This window comes from Drosophila navojoa, chromosome X (assembly GCF_054131105.1).
Source record: "Drosophila navojoa isolate 15081-1374.11 chromosome X, UAZ_NAV_1.0, whole genome shotgun sequence".
Classification (NCBI taxonomy): domain Eukaryota; kingdom Metazoa; phylum Arthropoda; class Insecta; order Diptera; family Drosophilidae; genus Drosophila; species Drosophila navojoa.
Window position 1 is genome coordinate 16,963,716 of NC_142895.1, and position 17,616 is coordinate 16,981,331.

Below are 17,616 nucleotides of genomic sequence, written 5' to 3' on the forward strand. Positions count from 1 at the left end.
TGAGAGAATAGATAGAAAATTTTTAATGTCTGCCTTGATGCATCTTTATAATACACTATAATCCGCTTATAACGACGTACACTGTATAAAATTACACATATAAGTTTGTCCGGAACCAGAATTTTTATCGCATTAACCATACTATAACCAGGGTCGTTTTATCCTAACTCTACTGTGTTTCACTTGTGTGCGCATATTCAGTTCACTTAGCTCTTTGATAGGCGTAAATTAACTTCCCAAGAAACCTCTTCTAGTATGACAGAAATACAGATATAAATTACGAATTGAATATAACAAAGATAAAAGTTATCTAGCCCTCTCAAGTCCAAACGCAACAGTTCTTGACTTAGTTTATCATATATCTACATATATAATAAAAATCACAACTACTTGATACCCTGAGCTATTTTCTTATTCCTTCTTATTTCCTTAATCATAGCAAGATACTAATCCATAATAATCTAATATTTGTAAATATCTACAGATAGTCTTTGTTAAGATCATGTTTTTATGTTCTCAATTTGATTTGCACAATGTATTTATATTCTTTAAGCAAACCAACTAATTGTGTTTATTCTAGTTTAATCTTGAATCTCCTTTCAGCCAAACCTTCGAAGACAGCGTACAAATTGTATTCTCGCTTTAGGTAAGTGCTCGCAGTACTCATGCAAATGCGCTCACAAGTATGCAATTTATAAGGGCGGGCGCAAAATAATCAAAGGCCGACAGCAATGGAGCCAGAGCTGGAGCCAGAGCGAGAGCAAAAGCTCTGGGCCAAAGGCAAAGTAAAACAAAATTGTTATTCGTTCTGCTAAGCAATTTGATTTACCTGCCCAGAGCATAGATCAGGCTTAATCGTATTCCATGCGCCACGGCTCTGATGCAGTTCCGTAAGGTCAATTTAGTTCTTTTTTACGGTCAGGCAACTGCCTCCATGCCATTTTATTGTACGGCTTCTGTCAGTCTGTCGCGCGTCAGTCATTCAGTTTGGTCCCTCTATCCGTCCATCTGTCTGTCTCTGCCTACCATGCTGTTTCCTCATCCCCCCCCTCCCTCTCTCTCTCTCTCTCGCTCTCCTCTGTCCCGGTTCGCTCGTCAACCGCCTCTGCCTTGGCCTTTCGCCCGCTTCGGCTCGGCTGAATGATAAATGGCCTGGCATTGCGGTTGTAGGCAACATTAAGCGTTGTTCAAGCGCCACAGATTGCAATTGTTGCCTTCACCCACGCCCATACCCAATCTCTCTCTCTCTCTCACTCGTTAGAATTTCTTTCTCTTTCTGCGTCTCTGCAGCGTCTTTCTAGCCAACATCCATCCATTTACTAGCTGATTTTTTATGCGCTCCTCTAGCACTCGTCAAAGTTTTGCGGGCTGCTTTTTGTGCTGCTCCGGGAGCTGCGATTCTCTGACAGACAGCAACTTGTAATTTGTAATGCTCCGAGTACCGAGCTCTGTTTGTTGTTTGCTGCTGTTGCCATTGCTGTTGCTGTTGCTGTTGCTGTTGTTGCATCTACCGGTTAACAGTTACCATCTCGCTGCTACCATTTACTGCTGGCCAGGCCATGATTTCGAAATGAAATGCGTTTGTAAACTTTTGCGCTGATTTAATGATGTTTCATAGAAGCGCCTCAATGCGCCTTGAATGAAGCCACACTTCAAATACATGGCATCTCAGTCTCCCGTCTCCCATTTCTCTGCAGCTGCAAAAGTTGTTGGCCTTACAGCATAATAGCTGAACAAATCTATCCCATTCCATTACTCCGAATTAAATTTCGGTCAAAATATGGCATGCTGTTTCTCATTCAGCATTCGCTTTATTTTTCTCAAGAAAAAGTATTTATACATATATAAAAATAGAATATTTCTTAGATTTATCATTTAATAGTCCTTAACATGAGTAAAGGAAAGTTTCTTTATATAAAAGATAAATTATGAAAGTTTGCTTAGATCAGCATCGTTTGCTGCAAAGTCGCTTAAAGAAAGTCGATGAAACTGTTTGTGTATATACATATGTATGTACATACATACATATCCATGTTTATATTCTTATACGAGTATGCACAATCATTGGAATTGAGAGTAGATCTCATGGCTTTTATAGTAGAATAGCAAGGCATATGTGAGCAATGTAGGATCTTGTCAATCTAACCTATTATTCAACATTCCTAATCGAACTCTTTGCCTCTCTCTCTCCCCTCTCGCTCTCTCTCTCTCTCTCTCTCTCTCTCTCTCTCTCTCTATCTCTCTATCTTTATTGTTTGAGTATTATATTTCCGTGTTTCTCTCTTGCTCTTCCTCCTACTCCTTTTGTTCTCTCTAATGGTCTCACTCTACATGAATCGTTCTCTGAAGGTTAATCTCTTTAACACTTCTGCTATCTTTTATATAGTGAGGATTCTCGGATTCCTCATATAAACAAATATGTATGCATTTATATTCTGCCTGTTTATAGCTTTCCTTATTTTACTCCCTCCGTGTGCTTCATTCTCCATTCTCTGTTTATTGAACTCGGTCTCTCTGTGTCTCACTATATCTCTCCCTCTCTCTGCCTCCCTCTCGCTCTCCTCTCTCCCTCTCTATGCCTCCTTTTCGTTATGTTTATGTTTTCCTTTCTCATACTCTTTCTATCTCTTTTCTGTATCTCTGCCTTTCTTTCTCATTCTCTGCCGCCCCATCTCTTTCTCTTTCTCTCTCTCTCTCTCTCTCTCTCTCTCTCTCTCCCTCACTCTCCCTCTCACTATTATCGTAATTGGCAGTAATTACTGTGCAGCTCCCTAGGCCTTACGCCCACGCCTATTTCTAAATATTTGCAGCTCCCATCATTCAGGCAATAATTCTCAATGTCTCATCTGTCTGTGTATGCAAATGTAATCAAATTCCAATTGACGTCCTACATACACTCGCTGATTTTTATTTAATATCTCTCGCTTTTTTTCCCAATTTGTTTTTGTTGTTGTTGGATATTGTTTCGTGAAATTTGTTCAACTGGCGCGCATTCATTTAATTTGCGCATCTAATTAGGGCCAATTATGTAATTAAAAATAACCTAAAAAGAAATATTTGCATCTATTCATATCGGCCTACACAAGTGCAAATTGTTATTAGTTCGTTTTTTTTTCTTGTTGTTGTTGTTGTTGTTTTGCTGCTGTTGTTGTTGTTGTTCTTTTTTCAAACATGACAATAATAATTTATGCAGGAACCGGACGCATTCTGCGCCGCATAATAAACGACAATTAATTATGATATCAGCAACAAAAACAATAAAAAATATAAACAGCTAAAAAGCGAATGTACCAAGGGCTAGACATTGAAGTACCCTGGCTTAATTGAAGATTAATTTGATGAGACCTTTAATACAATAATTAGTTCAGTTTGTGTCTGGGCAGATATTTTATAAATTTTCAGGCAAAATCGCCTTTATATTTACCAATTGTTAGTTCTCAATCTTAGCAACGCAGAACATAATGCCCCATGATCGCACATTGTACAGGGTATGCAAATTATAAAATCACCGCCAAAGAAAAGCAACAACAAAATCTGTAAATTGCCCAATGAGATATGCAGTAAAAATAAACATGTTAAATGGTTTGCCATATGTAGATAAACTCTATACAGATGTTACCCCTAAAAACAAGCATTGCATGAAATATATATATTATGTATAATATATATGGATGTATTTTCAAATAATGACAGCAGAAATATTGTGATGACTTTTTAATTAAATGCAACAACTACTGCAATACGAATGTTGTCAATGCGTCGAAAGCTATTGGTGAATCTTATCAAAATTGCGGTCGAATTATGGTCAGCCTTGTGTCAGCATCGCACCTGGGCTGGCCGTGTGGCCAAAACTGTTAGAAAACGCTTTCAATTGGGCTTTGCGGTAAGCTAATGTTTGAAATTTAGCACTGCCATAGCATTGCCACGGATTACTATGCTCTAGCTCTCCACAGAACGATTATTATCGCATACTAAAAATATTATATACATATACATATATATGTACTCATGTTAAAGCTCTGCTACCTTTTAGAGTACGTATTCTAAACAGAACTTTATGAAATGTATACAATATTTACTAACAACTCTGTGTCCTATGTTCCAATGTTCTATAGAAAATTCAATCTAGGATACATATCAGAGGAAAAGAAAGACATTTTAGGATTTAGTAAATAGACAGGTAAAGATTATGGAATTATGAATACCTTAAAATTTGTAAGCTGAAGAGACGATCAAGCCTTGAGGTTGGTGGCGGATCTATGTAGGTCTAGCGGGTGCTGGAATATTAGTCTTCTTCTGAAAGAACTTGGAGGTGCAATACCTACCCAAACTATTTGGATGACTGTTCAATCTCAGAAAGAGCTTGTAGAATAAGCCTTAAGGTGGACCACTATCCACCCTAACAAATTATGCGAGCAAAATACGCCTTAAAGTTGTATTACTGCAAGCCATGAATGTGGTCCACCCTAACATATTGTGCATGTAGAATAAACCTTAAAGTCCAATCAAGCCTTGCAAAAAATTTGGCATGTAGAATAAGCCTCAAAATACAATTATTTCAAGCCGTTAAAGTGGTCCATCCTAAAAAAATTCCGCCACTCCCTACCACAACTCTGATGGCCTCACACTCTGCCTTCCCATTTTACTCTTAGCCTCAGCCATAGAGCATGCATCTCTGCATAACTTCTAAATTGACTGCAATAATTAAACAAATGCCAAACGTGAAATTCTCTATTAAAATCAAGCGTAAATTTCAAATATGTTGCAAAATCTCGTTTGCCACTTCGCGAAATCGCCCTCGCGCACATTCCGAGCTGATGTTGGCGTATTACTCATACGCAGTGTTGACAGTCGCTGGCTGATTGGCAAACATGTTGACAACATGCCGCTGTCACGGCCATTGCCCAGTTATTAGCTGACTTTGAATTTCGCTTGGCGCTTCTTCCGCACACACATTTTCATTTTCATTTCGGCTTGCACAAAAAAAAAAAAACCAAAACCAAAACAAAAACACAAACAAATCGACGTTTTATAGCCAGGCCATCAAGCAGCCACAAACTATGTTGCTGGCCAATGGCACGAATACACAGATATTCTATAAAACACGCTCTGTGTATGTGTGTGTGTGTGTGATACTTGGGTGCTTGCCATGTGCTCGCCATCGTTTTGCTGTTTGCTGTTTCTGCTGGCTGTTGGCTGTTGGCAAGAGTTCTAATTTTTCAAACCACAAAATAAAAAACACATTTCTTATTACAAATCGAGCGACGAAGCGTGCCAAAAAAATATGCTACAATTCTCTCTTCGAATCACAGCGAAAACAGTGAACCAAACACGCCCATCCCACTCCGCCCAATGCCACTCACATTCACATTCACATGGCTCAGTATTACCCCTTTTACTTGCGATTTGCCAGCCTTGTTATGCATGTGGCCTATACGCTTTCCCAGTGCTGTATATTGAATTCAGCAAGCTCTTTGTTTTAAAGTCATTTGAGAGCTAAATTAGTTGAAAAAATTCGTCAAATCTATTTTATTGTGGAGAGAATTTGATATTATTTACATCTAAATATTCAGCTGAATTTCTTATAAATTTAAAATGCATATAAGTTGAAAACAGGGTATGCCTATTAATTTAAATATGTTTTTTATTTACATATGTACACATAAAAATATATTTTTTTTTAATTCAATAGATAAATAAAAATAGTTTTAACATATACAGGTGAGGCAATAAAAATGGCAGTACGACTAAGCTCTAAATATTGAATAAAAAATGTAGTAATCTATTTTAGCTATTTATTTATTTATTTAAAAGATATTGACAAAACTGGAGTCAACTAAAATTAATATAGCCTATAAAAAGTACAACAATTTATAACAATAGTACTATACTATTAATATACAATTCAATATATATAATATGACTAGATCATCCAATATCAACATCTAAACTAATAACAATATATATTCGCCAAAAAAAAAGTGTATAAAAAATATTGAGCTTATCATTTAGTTTTTTGTGTAAAACAATAATCTACAACTATTTTTTTTCCTTTCCCCATTTTTTTCCATTTTGTTAGAGTATTCGGCATACGCCATATAATATATAATTTTATTTTTTTTTATTATTTTTGCCATGTGTTTTTTTTATTTTTATTTCATTTCGTTGTTTGCTCGCTTATTTTTTTCGTTTTCTTTTTCATTTCATAAGTGAAGCGGACGGCCAACAACAACAAACCGACTGACGCACTTATTTTGCGCTTTGAATCCAATCACGTACCAATTTCCAAATTTAACCTTTTTGAGCCTGGGCCGCCGTTCGTGCAGCAATTGGTGGCAATTGAACTTGGCGCTCTGTGGCCGAGCTCTGGCCGGGCCAGGCGCTGCCCTGTGCCACAGTGTGCCCGGTGGTGTGCTGGCACTCGCTGCTGCCAATAAAAACCATTTGCCGGACTGAAATTTATATGGGCGCGTCAATAAAGAAAACAACAACAGCAACAAAACCAGCAACAACAACCGTACTGAGAAAAAAAAATACGTTGGCAAATGATACGTGGCAGGGGCAAATTGCTGCCGGGCCAAATACACTTTGAACCGTTTCAATTGACCAACGGCCTATTGCTGTGCCGCAGTTCATCTGATCGGCACACCTGCTATCCCCCTCTCGCTCACACTCTCACTCTCTATGCCTCTCTCTGCCTCTCTCTCTCTCTCACTCTCACTCTCTCTCTCCTTTGATTACAAACAGCACTGTGGGCCTCACTGCTCTTTTGTAGACCCCATAGCTGAACGAATTCAGAACGAATTCTATGGCTGCACTTTGTTGCGGCCCTTTTGCTATATTAATTTCGAAAGCTGCGTTATTTGAGCGGCCGCACGAATTTGGCCTCAGCTAACGACCCAGCACCGTCCCTGGCCCTGGTCCCACTCTCTCGATGCTGTGCGCCTTGGAGGCACAGTTCTTTGGCTGTCTGTTTGGCCATTCGATGCCTGTAAGCGACACCATGAAATATTGAACGTGTTGAGCACGCACACACACACACACATACTCACTGCACTCCCTGACTCAATGACCTCGCCGAAACTTTGACCCCTTCGATAGGCCCGCTCTTTGTCTCCCTTACTCAGAGTGCATCTCGCTTGCTCTCACTGCACAAATATTTTTTTCTTACTCCACTCGCAGAGGCACTTTTCGCTTTTGTTGCCAATGTTGCTTTTTGCCAGACCAGACCCGAACTACCTCCCTTCGTACCCCCTTTCCGTTCGATTGGTCCTTTGCTTTGGTCCAGGCAGGCTGACGCTTGGTTTTCTTCATTTTTAGCTGGCAGCACGCGCATTACATTACATTACATTACAAGGAGAGCAGAGCAGGTCGCCTCGGGTCTACAGCCTTGTCCAATGCCGATGTCTGCCTTTGAAGGACCAACGCACGCTATCCACTCTGCCCCCCACCCATTGACAGACCCGTCCGTCTTCTCATAACACTTTATTCGCATTGTGTTTCCTGTTCCTGTTTCGCTCTCCGTCCGTTTGCTGTCCAATGAATGTTATGTACGCGCGCAAATGTGAGTGTTGAACTCATTGCAGTGATTGATGGCGCTACTTATTTGAGTGTAAGTGAATGCAAGTGTTAATGCTCTCTACTTAAGTTTCATTTTGTTTTCTCTTCGATGGCAGTAAATCGACAACATCTTTGGTTGTCTGCCAACAATGTTTTTACGGACCTACGAATCGGCGAGCATTTAAATGGTTAATAATGGATGAGGCTGGACGATAATCAGTTTGATATTGATTGAAGCAACTAAAATCGATAATTTGTTGGTAATCATTTTCATTTCTATTGGACATTGTGCGGCTTTCGTTAGTTAATTTCTAATGAATACTTTGACATACGGTAAATTATCGAAATTTAAGCAAACAACAATATTAATATCTATATCTATATCTTGTGGATATTTATCCTTTATTTATCGATACTCAAATTGAAATGAATAGCTCGACAGTAAACGGTTAATTTTTTAATTATAGAACTGTAAGATTATCGAAATCTGGTATTTTAACAACATCGATTGGATTGTCGATAAAATTGATAAAATTGATACACAGTCTAATCACGATGGCTGGAAATGGCAAAGCGATCAGTGTTTAAGACTCTCCAAAATTATCGATAATAATCAAAAACGATTTTTTTCATGGGGATAGCATTTTGTACAATTTAGTGAGGATACGACTGGACTAGACTTAAGATTGGCATGCTTGAAACTTACTTATACAATATGCATGATTCGATTTGATATTGTATCGAATTATCAATGATGCGATATATGAAGAACTTTTCAAAGTACCATTTATCGCATGGCAAATGTAGTTATTATGCCAATTATATTCTCACTCAGCTTTCATGTAAATAGACCAAACAATGATTGATATTAATAGCCCTGATATTCCAATTCCTCTTTCACTTGATGTTTACTCGAGTTTATTGTCCCCACTCTTGTTTATCGATGTATCAATATATTAAGAACTATCTGTGGCAATACTATTGTTATCGAATGTTGGACAAAATAGCTTTGTGGCAGTAAAATTCTTGTATTTATTTGCAAAGTTCTCTAATATGGTTATATGCCGAATAATCTATTAATGTCTGGAGTGCTTATCACAGCTGCTAAGCCACAACCACAAAGTCCTCTAAATGGGCGCTAGGAATACAAAAGGTCTTGCTGTCGTACCCAACTCCTACCGCCTCCCCTTTTGCATCCTCCTATTGCCAGCAGAAAAAGTATTCATGTGTTCTTTATGGATACTCATTTCGATTGCTATCCACTCGCTGCTGAACGCTAGGCGCGTCTGGCACAGCTTCAGTTTCATTTCGGGTAAAAATTGATGCCATCTGTTCGACATTTAATGCCTTTGGCCAGTGTTGGTCAGCGCTGGCATACGGTTGGAGTTCGACTGCAGACTATATATACATATAGCGGTGTGTGTGTGTATGTGTGTGTGCTGCGCTTTTTAATGCAGTGGCTGCATAATTTGAGGACACGTAAGTCGCCTGCATTATCCAGGGCTATAAATCGGACATGGCTTTCCACGGCATGCAGTAGGTCGAGCAGTTAATTTTACCCCTGGCAGCTCAATTTGCACACGATTTGCTATACGGCTGACCACTGGCCACTGGGCAACCGGACAGCGGGCAGTGGGCAGCGAGCAGCTCCGTCCGCTGGCCAGTCGCACCTGAGAAGCAAGTGCAACGGTAGCCAATGGCCGGGCCACTTGAGTGGCATTCAAATTACGTTTCATTAAGTTTATTGGTACGTCGTAACCCAGTGGTGCGCCTTGACTGCTCTGCTGCTTTGCTGCTTTGCTCTGCTGGCATCCATTTATACGCTGAAAACTTCGTCTAACCTTATTTTGGTGTCTGCGGGCCGGGAGAAGTTTTGAATTCAATTTGTTTGCCAGCGGGCAGGCTGCCAAACCGAAACCCCGGCTCAGGCTCGATTCGACTGCGCGTTTAGCATTTTGCCTTGTGCCTGTCGCTCGACCCCAACAAAAAAAAAAAAAAAAAGTTATTGATTTAATTCGTATCTGGGGAATGCTTAATCAAAAAATATACCCGCTGCCAATTTGTTAGACGCCAAATATATGTAGTCGGCATGTGTGTCTGTGTGTGTGTGTGTGCGCTTTTCTATATTTTCGCATAGTTTTCTACATTTTCCTTCTATTTTTATTTTTTTTTTTTTTTTTTTTTTTTAGAAATTTTATTGATTGGCTCATAATTTCCCCATGGCTAGTTGGCGTTGCCTCGCCTGTCAATTGCCCGTCAGTCAGTCGGCCAATAGTTTGTGTGCTTTTTTCCTTTTGACTGTTATTTATATATGCGCTCGCTTTTTGTACTGTGAAATATGATACGCCATAGAGCTTGACGTTTTATATGAATCATAGCGGAACATCATTTATGTATTTTGCAATCAATTTTTTAAATGATTTTCGGATTGAATTCTTGACTCGAGGGTCACTTGCTGCAGGCACTTGAAACTCAATAATATGCGAGACAAATGAGAGCTTTGCTGTCGGCAATTACCGACTGCAGAATACACATTCAAGGCTTAAGTGCTGCTAGAGCCATCAAACGACAAATTATCAAAATAAATAGCATGATTTTCATTTTACGGACTGACGAACGAGCAATAAGACTTACATTGAGCAAGACCTATAAACTCAATTCACTTTTGTCAATGAGTATCTGAATAGACTTAACAGACTTTCAACTATAAACTATAAATAATTATAGCAAATTTTTGCGTCAAATTAAGTTGGCTACAAAACTGGTATTTATTGATATTAAGTGCTCCATTTTTGGTGAGGCTTCTGTGGACTCGTGGACACTCTATTAAAAACGTACGCTGCAGTGTGGCCAAGTGCTAACCCGAATGTCATAAAACTGGCCTTAAAGCCGCAAAACTCTGCATCGTGCCATTCACAGCGCATTTAACACTTTGCCCAACAGCTTCACTTCACTAAACTTCAATTTCCCCTCTCTCTCTCTCTCCCACTCTCTCTATATCTGTCTTTCTCTCTGCTTCTCTCAGTTTTAAAACATTTTAAATCTGAATCTATAAATTTGAAATTACTTGCATGTGGTAAAATCTTTGCAGAGCTGAGTAAAACCGCAAGCGGCATTTTCGTTTTGTCACCCAAACCCCCGACAACGAACGACGAACGACGAACAACGACCTAACCGCTGCTGTCTGACCAGTCTGGCCAGTGTCCAGCGTCCAGCCTCCAGTGTCCTGTGTCCAGGTCTCCTGTCCCTAACCTAACCCGGCCAACCCCAATGGCCCAGCCCAGCCCAGCTCAGCTCAGCTACATATAGCTTGTGCATGGGCTATAACGGCTGCCGCTGACCATTTTCACACTCGTTTTGTGTATGGCACTTGAAACGGAACTAGATATATATATATATATATATATATATATATATATATATATATATACATACATATATAACATAACATATACATACATACAGTATACTACATATACATATATGCTGCTTGCAGTGGACACTAGAAATGTGCTATACGACTTGTGTGGCGAATGGGTCACCCATTAGAATCGTATAAAAAGTGATAGCCTCTAAATATATAAAACTATGTCAAGCACAACCATAAAAACACTCCATGTGTGACTTTTGTTGCTAATTATAATTTATGGGGCAAAGTTAGTTTAACGTTTGCCCCCAAAATTGAAGGAAACATTTATAAATCTGTATTTATCGACTTTTAACAGACTTTGAAATATATGGCTTGGCGATGCGAGTAGCTAAGGCTTGCTGGGCTGTTTTTCTCTAATACACTAAGAATAATTCCCTTAGATTGTTAGCAGAATCAAGGATTAAAGGAACGCTTTCACTCTCATTTTCCATCCCTATATATTTCGATCTTGATCTCTGTCTGTCTCTCTGTCGTCCTCTCACTCACTTTGCCTGTAGGTCGACCATTTACTTTTGAAAAGTTCTCTGTATAATTAGCAAGAGAGTTGTAGACCGTACTGTTCTTACTAGAAAATACCCCGACTTCTATGAAGAGCTGCTCCTTCAATTAAAGTTAGAAATATAAAAAAGTGTATACACTCATATACATATAAATAGCTGATCTTAGAGTGAGGTTGGAGTAAACCTAGACTGAGCTAAGGCGGAGCTTAAACTGAGGTTGGAGAGAACCTGGGCTGCGGCAAGTTTAAGCTTAGACTAAGCTATGACTGAAATAAGGAAGAGATGTTATTTTGCTTCGGCTAAGCTTGGGCGGAGCTTGGGGTGAGCTTAAGCTGCTAAGGCTGAGCTTTGTCTGAGTTTGGCCTGAGCTTACACTGTGCTATAGCTAAGCTTGGACTGAGCTTGGAGTGAGCTTGAAGTGAGCTTCGGTTGAGCGGGCTCTGAGCTTGACCTGAGCTTAATCTGCGTTTGGGAGTAGCTTGTGATGAGAGTGGAGTGAGCTTGGGCCATCGGCAAGGATTCGCTGGATTTTGCTTGAGCTTGAGCTGCACCGATGGCCTTCCCTATCGAAAATTATTGAATTTCTGATACTGCCACAGCGGCTTCTGCCCGTTTGTATTAAACCTAATGCCCGGAACCTTATTTTCAGTAAGTTCACGGCATTAAAAGTCCATTAACAGCTTAAAGTTGGATTAATGAGCACAGAATGTAACACTATCATTTACTATAATTTACTTGACATTATAAAATTTCATTATTTCGTTTCGCATTTGCCTTAGGCCCAACGAAATGGTATATGTATTATAAAACTGCAATTGCTGCCAGCTAAAGATATTGTTGAGTTTGTACAGGTAGCTGTCGCCTAGGGCTTCTCATTGCTTTAAGACAGCTGTGCAGTTTGCGCTATCGGAGCTTGTCTTTGCACTTGCCAGTTCTTAAGACATTTTGAATACTTGCAATTGTTCCGTTTGGCTAACAAAACAAAAAACTGCAAAAGATCTCGTCCAGCAGCAGCCACTTGAAATGGACTGTGAATTGAGCGAGGCAAGCGAGCGAATGGGGCTAAAGCAGCTAACAATGGAACGCGACTGCGATGGCCAGGTTGTGGACAGGATGACGACACTTCAGCCTTCAGCGAACTTTTCACGCAAAAGGTGCAAAATAAGAATGGAGCAACAGCAGCAGGAATGGCGAAAAAAGAGAAAACAAGAAACAATGCAACAACATCAACAACAACAACAACAACAGCAACAATGGACAAACAAAACTGTGGCAGTGGCAAACTTTTGAATAATTTATCTGGCGTTGAAAGGACGTTTTCATTAAAATTCGCCAACGTATTTAAAGTGCGAGATAAGTCCCAAAGAGACGATTATTCAAGTGTGTTCATTTGCCTGCGACGAATGCTGAATATATATATATATATATATATATATATATATATATATATGTACATATAGAGTAGAGAAAATATATATGTATATATGTATATATATATATATGTATATATGCATGTGTACATGAATACACCGTATACATATATATAGATATGTAAATACAGATTCGTACATATATAAGAACATAGCTGAATATATAAGTATATGCGTATATGCAGAGGTTTTCAATGCCTTAGTAGGTCTATGCCAACCACTTTATAATCTTAAGAATGAGTCTACTACTTTATAGGAGGGTTTTATATACAATAAAAGTGTCACATCTACAAAGTAATTCAATCGAATCGCGTTCTGGGCAAAAGACTTCTGCTCTATTCGTTTTTCTTTCCTTGAGTTGAACGATTCGTGTGTGGCGCTGCTAACGAAGATCGTTGAGGGAGAGATGTGATTGGCGTTTATGCATAGGAATAAGAGCTCAAGTACTCCATGCCATCGCTCTTCACATTCACATACAAATACATGTGCACACACCCATACACATGCACGCAGTCAATGCACAAGCCGATCGTGCACGAATTGATCGTATTCGGTGGCTCTCTGATATTTTTTTTCTCACAGTGTGCGTAAAAAATGTATATTTTTGCAGACATCGAGGCATAGCTAATTAGCTTTTCAAGTAGAAGCGAGAACAGTTGTCTATTATTGATTAAATACACGGGAAACATCTTCTTTGAGACATTTCAGAGCAGAGCCTAGGCTAGCAATATAAATTTTCTTATCTTTTTTGTGAGGAATAGAGATTACGGCTTATTGGACTCTACAATACTCTATCTGTGTAAAGAGTAGTCAGTTGCTTTCGTCGTCGTCGTCGTCGTCTCTCTCTCTCTCTCTCTCTCTCTCTCTCTCTCTCTCTCTCTCTCTCTCTCTCTCTCTCTCTCTCTCTCTTTGAGGAAAGCGATATACATATCGTTGATTGCCTACCTATCTTATTCTCTCTTATCTGTTCTTATCAGCTGTTGCTACTTTGAGCCTAATTAACTGTAAAATAGTTGCACACTCATAGCTAAACAACTTTTTATAAATAATAGCTGCACATATCATGAGCTTTTTACAATACTGTCTGACTGAAAGCTGCCAATTTTAATTTGCTTCAATCAGCATTAACTCGCTCACTCTTCAATTCCTTAGCTAGCTCTATCTATCTGGACTCTCCAAATAGAATAGGTATAAGCCTGTTCTGAAAAAAAACCTTTTTTTGGGCTAATTTGCTGCATTTTAAGCTCTATATTTCAAGCTACATATAAAGAAATGTATTTCAGTATATGCGATATGTGTAATTAAATTATCACATAACTCGCAACAATTTTTTGTAATATTTTTTATTACATGTTTTACAGCAGACAATTCCAGAGTATATCAGTCACAGCACTCTTTTTTTTAACAATTTTAATTTCTCTGTTTTTTCTTTTGCTCTGCTCTTGCATTCGGGTCTTGTTTAATATTTACCACTGGCCACAAAATGCCATCGAGTTGGTTGCCTGGCCAGCTCTGGGCAAGAAAATAGTTTGCTTTTCAAAGGCCACGTCAGACACTGCGGCAAATTGTTTTACATTTAAATTTAATTTTCAATTCTTTTTGCTGGCTGAAATACCTGCCCCGCCCACTGCCACTGCTCAGCCCCTCGCGCAAAGCTTGTTTGACAATTTCGTGTGTCGCTGAGGGAGTTTCGAATGGGAAACTCGACAACGCGAATTATTTGTATATGGCACATGTTTGTTATTGTTACGCCTCTTTATGTGCTGCACTTATATATATATTTTTGTTCGTTTTTAATGCGCTTGTTGTGTTCACAGTCACACACACACACACACAGACGTACTTCATTTTTTTGCTGCCTTCATTTTGTTCATTTGTTTTTGCTACAATGAACAACTTTTACATAAGCGCTTGTTCGTTAATTATTGGCAAAACAAAAATAAAAAACAAAATATTCGACAAAAAACGCGAATGAAATGAAAAATGAACAAATAAGTTTCACTAGAAGAGCTGCATGTGCTTACCAAAAAATGAACCCATTGCTGTGCAGCGAGCAATATATATGCACATACATATACATATATGTATATATAATATATACACATACGTATATCAATTCATTTTTAATTAATCTAGTGAAACAAAAATTAAAGAATTTCGATTACAGCTTTTTATATTTATTCAATGTGAAATTTGATTGTTAATTGAAAATGTGTTTACCTCGACTTTTTGAATCACGCACAGATCATGATTTCATTATATTCAACTTTGAGTCGCTAGCAAAAAAGTGAAATTACTTTTGAAAACTAAATTTAATGTTTGTGAAATTTTTCATATATTTTATTTATTATTTTAATTAAATTACAACTAGTTTTTGTATTATGACCTGAAGCCAGTGAATATGTATACTCCGTATAATTGAAGGTTTGACTTGTAGCTGACTTGGTATGTATGCCGAATGGCATATCTATTATTGATCGAGAAGCCTTAGTAAAATTTAAGTCAAAGTACTATCAAGTCGTATAAATTCCACTTAATTTACTTTTATATAGTTTTAGTATTTTTTTAGTATTTTTAGTATTTTTAGTATTTTTTAGTATTTTTGGGTAATTTATTGAACGGGGTGTTTTTTTTTCATACACGTATTTCTTTTCCTTTACTTGTCTCTTTCTGTTATTGTAAATTCCCTTGGTAATTTATACAGAGTATGTTCTAGTCTTCTACCTGTTGGCCACTTCTAGTCCTACACTTTTCAGCTCTAACTCGGCTTCTACTTTGTTTCAGTTTCTATGTGATACGCTTTGCATAAATGTTGGTCTGCTTTTACAGCTCCATTCAAAGCACTTCATTCGCCTGCATACAAGAGGAAAGTGCGCAGCTTCAACTTCTACAATTATGTATGACATCTATTTATAAGCGAATGCACTCAAAAGGAGCTCAGCTTCAAGTTTAAGACTTGCATATGGCATATGTATGCATATATGTATATATCTGTTTTAATTGGATTTTAAAGCAAGCATGTACGCACATATGTACATATATATTGTGAGCTTGATCCCGTTGCAGTTCAGATAATCTGTTATTTAGACTCTGCTCTGGCAGAGCCAATACGAAGCAATTGCATATCGCCTGCTTTGACTTTCTCTTGCCGTTTGCCATTTGCATAGTAATTGCATATTTATCTGGTGTGGTTAATGTTTATCGCTCTCATTGCTTACAGCCTAACTGTAATACGCGGCGGGGCCAATCATTGCACTCTCCACTTGTCGACGTAACATAAATTTAAAGCGTGCGAACGTCCGCTTTAAGTGCAAGATGCATAATTTAGTTAATTCTTTTTATGCTCCTTTTGTTTTGTTTTTGTTTTTGTTTTTTTGTTTTTTTCACTACTTCCACTCTTTTATTTTGTTTGTTGTTTTGCATGGCTGTTGTGCATTTTGTTGTTGCTTTGTTTTCAGCTTGTTTCAAGCTGAATTATGGCGCATTTGCAGTGCAGCCATTTGCTGCGTATCTCTCGTAAATATCGCGTATACGCCCCGTGCAGCAGCAACAGCTCACCCAACCCAGCCAGAGTGGCTCCTGCCTGCCTCGCTCATTCGCTGTCGTCTGTCGTGGCTGAAACGTGGGGGGCTTAGCCGTACTGTTGTGTTACCGTTTGGCTACAAAAATGCATATCCATGGCGCTGTAAGCCATTTCTTTGCTGTAGCTTTTGCCGTCGAGTCGTTTCATCGCGCAATTTCCGCACAAGTGTTGGCAATATAAAAATAGCGACAAAATATAAAAGTAATTTATGTGCGCTTTTTCCATATCATTTCTATACATATACATACATACAGACATACATATTTACATATAGTAGGTATGTAAGCGCATGAGCTGCTTGTTTGCTGCTTGGGGTAGTTTATGAAACTGCATTCAAAAATATGAAAAATGCATGCTGATGCGCTCGTTTATATGCACAAACTGCATTTAATTTATTAAAATAAATATTTTTACTAGCAGCATGCGGCATACAATGATGCTGCCATCATCACACCACATCACATCACACCACATCACATCACACCACACCACAGCGCACCACAGCAGCATCTGCAGCGATGTGTTGAGCCCACAAATTTGGTCACAGCGCATCAATTATGCATCTATCGAAAATATTGGCCCATACAAAGCGGAGCGTTTAATATGCCATTGGCTCGCCTCGTGTTTATCGACTAACAATGGACCCAACCGAAGACTGACAGCTTTTAGCAAATGGCAAAACTTCCGTCACGCCCATAAATGTTTAATTGATCCACTTGGTGGCAATTTGGAATTTTAATTAACCAATTTTGCATTGGCGATGGCGACATGCAAATTGCATGAAATGCTCGTCAATCAAAGCAGCCAAATTGAATAACGACTTCAATTTAGTTTCAATAATGCACGACAAACGACGCACGCAGCGCAATCATGCGGTTGACCACACGCACGCACGCACTCACACACACGCGCGCACTCACACCCAGACAAGGTCAAAGTGACTTGCTAGATAATTGGATAAGCACCTTAGCAGCACAGATAATCATAAGCTTGAGTTGCGCTGAATGACGGCGCAAACAGCATCTCAGCTTGTAGATAACAAAAATCGAACTCAAGTGCCCACGGGCCGAGCCGAGCCCTGCGAGGCAGATGGCGTGCCAATGGCTTTCAAGC

The 17,616-nt window shown here is 38.9% G+C and overlaps 1 protein-coding gene across 1 annotated transcript in view; it reads left to right on the forward strand.

The window, feature by feature from the left end:
- LOC108657712 (uncharacterized) overlaps positions 1–17,616 on the forward strand; it is a 111,843-nt gene that overhangs the window by 45,446 nt on the left and 48,781 nt on the right. The window contains exon 2 of the mRNA XM_089263737.1: positions 604–646. The gene's annotated coding sequence lies outside the window, so the exon portion shown is untranslated. The remainder of the gene's footprint in view (positions 1–603; positions 647–17,616) is intronic.